Raw genomic sequence first — 5,067 nt, forward strand, 5'->3', positions numbered from 1 at the left:
CCTTACTCGTGTACATAGTCCTATGAGATATAGGTAAGAGTTACACTAGTTTATGCTGTGGAAACATGGTCTGTGGTCTCAAGTGAAATACGGAAATTACTCTTTTTTTACGTAGTTATAATTTCAATACATTTATACAAAAATGGCACATGCAAATTATGTCAGTATATATTGAAGTTAATAAAAAACAGCCAAAACTTGAAATTTAAGATACTTTTCTCCCCATTCTTCGCAGAGTAATTGGGCCTTCTCACAACTCATTTGATTGGCCAAAAGCTTACAACTGCCCAGATGACACCTACATGAACCCACCTGCCGAAGACAAATGTGTGATATGGTAGAGCAAAGTTGTCATCGTGGATGTCTTGAAATCTTACTTCATATAATTATTATAGTACTCATGGTCTCAATCACAGATTAGGGCCATCGATTCTCAAGAACTGAGAACTGAACTGAAGACATACTTTTCAGTACTAGAGTGGCCATCTTTGAACATACATAACTTAAAGCAATACATTGATACAAATGTGTGGAGAATTTTGAATGCTGCGTTATGATACCAAACGTGTGTAAAAATAATGTAATATGGCGCGATCTGAAAAGTTGTGGCGTCATTTACTGCGCAAAAAGGATACACTAGCTCACATCAGGTGAACGGAACCTGTATTATGAAATTTCATACCGTGCAATCTATTTGGATTTGTAATTTTTCAAATTACATCAAATTCCATTCAATCGCGATCATTCTAATATCGTTTTAAAAATATGCGACATTAGATTTTAGCTAAAACATTTCTCCAAATGTTTATACCAATTGTATTGCTTATAATTATTCCCAATGTAATGGCCACAAAAATGTTTTGGGGAATTTCTTTTTTCGATGTGTTATAAACATAAATTAATGTTAATGATACAAAACCCTTGAACAATATGTAATATTTTAACACCGTTTTAGCTTGAAATGGGATAATAAGAAAAAAAATTATAGCTTTTACTTAATGTCAACATTTGACAAGACAGTCATTTTCTGGAAGCTGTACTGAACAGGGAGCATCTGATGTAACTGGGTATACTGCCCACAGGTTGCCTCTGGGTTTATAACAAAATGGTCACAGACAGATTAAGAATTCCTTAAAAAATAAAGTTATCGAGAGGGGTTCAGAAACATAACGGTTTTGTAACGTAATGATGAAATCAATGCTGTAGAATCATAGAATACCGACTTGGCCATGCTTAACACGGTTGTTTGATGGGATCATTCATTAGTTTTTTAAACAAAACGTCAAATTTTAGGCTTAACAGCTAAAAGTGATATCATGCTAATGTATACAGATCCTTTGAGCCATTCCCATCTTTAATTTCCCCTCTTTTACAAAATCATTCACTTGTATAGTATATTTTTAAGCTTTTCGGATATAAAATGTATCTATAAATGACAAAATTGGTGGCGCTATTTAGTTACTGGAAATTACTCTTAAAGCTTTTAATACAAAAATTCCTTTTATTGTTTGATAAAATATGTTGATAGAATTTCCTTGTTGCTTCTTTCACCGATTCCAGCTGTTTTAATGGCAGTATTAATCTCTTAACCCTTGCAAAATATAAAGAAATAGGATTTAGGATAAATAGCGCCATCTATAGTTTGCATTTAGTTAATAATGTAGCCAATTCTATATACATCAAACAACCGTGGCTTGTGTATCCTTCATGGTCACTATTCAAAATAGGTAGTTGTTTGCGTTCTGAGTATATTTGTTTGCGTTCTACGTGTAACGTGTTTTCGATTTCGGGCTCTAAGGGACAAATGCAGGTATATTTTCTGTCCTCCACGAGCGACAAATCAATATGGCAGATTCGCCATAGCGTATGGTGCATTTCCAGTTGGTACATTTTGGGCATAATATCATTGTTTGAATTCACAAAATGCACTATTGCATAATTTCGCCACTGACTTTCGTGGCCACCACAAAGTTTGGTCACTTACTCTTTGACCCGCCGAATTCTATGACCTACTGCTAGAAGCTATTGTATACTGTCAAGTACTGTTAAAAATAGATACTAGATGAGTGGTATATTGCCAATTGATTACTATACTGATTACTCAGTTTGAGGTAAGATTGCATTTGGAATATCATCGACTATAAAAGCAATTGATTTGCCATATGAAAGTGTTAGTCATGAATTTTCGACCCTAAGTGATAGACATGTATTTTCGACCTTAAATGGGCTCCCTATTCAAATATTAACTACGGTCAATATTTCGCCTCCCATACAGAAGTTTTTAGGCCAAATTTTTGTTCTAAATAATGAGGTTGTAATACCCTTGTTTAGTTATTAAACGTTGTGAAACATGGTTTTTATTTAACGAATGTTTGGGGCATTAATGTTGGGTTTGTATAATCATGCTGAACGCAGAAAGTCTATGTCATACACATGCGCGAAAAACAAATTGTGATGTGTCCCCGATTACCCTCCCCCCCGCCTATCTATGTTATCGTTAGGCCCCTCTGTATACTAGACAAAGTAGACAGTAATGCTAGTATACATGTATAGTGCTTAACATCACCAGTACTAAACATAATGCATGAGTCTTCGATCAACGTCCTCCATATAGCCTTCAATTTGTCGGGTTGTTGGAGGCTATACTCCCGACTGTATTATATGTGAACTACATACATTTTGTAGTGGTAAATAATGTACAAAAGCTGTCACATTTCATGTATTCATTCTGTTGAGACGAAACAGAACAATAATAGTCGTTTTCCTGTGTTTAATGACTAAAAAAGGGTCTTACAACCTCATTATTTAGAAAAACAATTTTGGCATTAAACTTCCTGTACGGGGGCGAACTATTTGATCGTAGTTAACAATTTGAATATGGAGCACATTTAAGCAACTGTATACGTGTTGTCCCGCTTATTAGGGTTAGGGTTAGGTTTAGGTTTAGGGTTAGGGTTCATATTGATAGGATATTATATACGTATATCCTAGTAACATTTTGTGTGTATGCGCTTTATTCCGTAATCAATAAGTCTTTCTGGCAGAACGACTCGTGCTGGTACGAGCTTCGCTCGATCATTGGTAGAATTTTAAACCTGCTATATTTGTTTCTTTTTGTTAAGTAAGAGGAAATAATAATGGTATTATGTGGCATCTATTCTCATTGTAATAATGTATAGGGTCCACAACTTATAAATTTCCCCCTAAATACTTTTTAAAATAAATGGTAAAATATTTGACAAAATACAAATGTGTAAAAGGTATGAATGGTATGGGTACACAGTGTCAACACCCTGTATTATAAATATTTTTTCCATGTACAGCTCCATACTCCGTTGAAATAAATATTCTATTATTGATACAGATAAAGAAAGTTTACATATGCATTGTGTTATAGGACTTGCACCTGGATCTTAACTGAATGGGATAAAGGTGTTCCTTTATAGCTATAAAGTATAATTGTAATTCTCAAAATTAAATATATCACAATTTTTACGGCGATTTAAAAATCTTTACGGACAAAATGCAGTAAAACATATACACACCAAACAGCAGTCGCCGCTAATTAGTGTATTGCATTTCAAGTTAGTGTACTGGAAACAAAACCTGTGTTTTACCTGAAAACAAATCGATTTTTCCTGTAATAGCAACATCATATGGGGTACTAGAGCATGCAAATATCGTAATAATGTGTAGAATATAGAAACTCTGTGGTATCTCATATGATAGTCAAGGTATGCTTAGCCTGGGTCGCTCGGCCTATCTCGAACAAAATCGCCATGCGTAGCTGTTGAAAAACGAGAGGATTCGCTGTACTACCACGGCAATTTTGACACGAAGATATAGGGATGATGACGATGTGGGGTAGCCTTATTTGTTGTACACACATGGACCAAATTATAGCGTCACAAGCCATTGCGTTCAGTCACAATTGTTCATTATGTAAAAAAGAGACTGTTTAAAACAGTGTTAAAAGTTGCATCTGAGTCAGGAGGGTGAGAGTTCATGAGGGCAATGTCGGGAACCTCAGAGTCACAGCATGTCAGAAAATGAGGTACCACCAACAGCCATTTTGTTAATTGTAACGAATGGCTCCTGTTCTAACTAGTAAGTGTCGGACGGTCTATGGCTGATAAGGAATCGGCTCTGACCATGCGCAGATAAAATTATTGACATGCATTTGTATGATGCATGACACCTGTCAATCATAGAATTAATGTCATGGTTGGTCATTGCGTCATGATTGAGAGAATTAGTTGTTATAACATGATTATTTCCCACATATTTTATCATATTGATTAATGTGACCAAATAATGTGTAGAACACATGAGCATATTATCATCTACGGACTTGGCTTGGACTTGGCTATTATTAGCATGCCGGGAAGGATACTGACCTTTGTCAATTCTAGTCATAGAGCTGAGGTATCACTTGCGACCTTTGTGACCTTTTTCAGTTGCGATTCCCAGATAATAATCGAAGTTCCCTGTCTGAGTCCATAGGAAGGCAGTAGTTCCCTTTTTAGGACTATTCGTGTTCTGGCTCGTCCCGACTGAATGAATACATGAAATGTGACATACTGCAGTTACTGTCCGTTTTCCTATACACAATACACAGAGCTCTCGCAATTCACGCGTGACCTCTACAAGTAGTGTATGTTAGAAGTATAGGCAATTGCCTAGTTAACGTCACTGTGTGAAAAATAACCGGCCAGTATATATAGTATTCTCTGAAATTCTAGAAAATATAGTTTTGTAATATGTCCTAAATTTTTAACCTATTTAGATGTTTGGAAATATTCGCACTTTTGTGTTTTAGGAAGGATATGTAAACGACAGATAACAACAAAAAATATGAAGAAATTATTTCCAAACCGTGTTAAGTCTGCAAACCATTATGCTTCTCATTTTCAAGAACGTTGGTTAACAATAAGCACACTATTGTCTCATTTCGTAAACAAAAGCGCACACAATATTGTTACCTTGCGTTCGCTTTATAATCGTTTACCCAACTGAAACTATAATACCAGCTCATTGCTCATTGCACAGGTAAAACAGAAACATGTG

Source organism: Amphiura filiformis, chromosome 13, assembly GCF_039555335.1.
Source record: "Amphiura filiformis chromosome 13, Afil_fr2py, whole genome shotgun sequence".
Lineage (NCBI taxonomy): Eukaryota > Metazoa > Echinodermata > Ophiuroidea > Amphilepidida > Amphiuridae > Amphiura > Amphiura filiformis.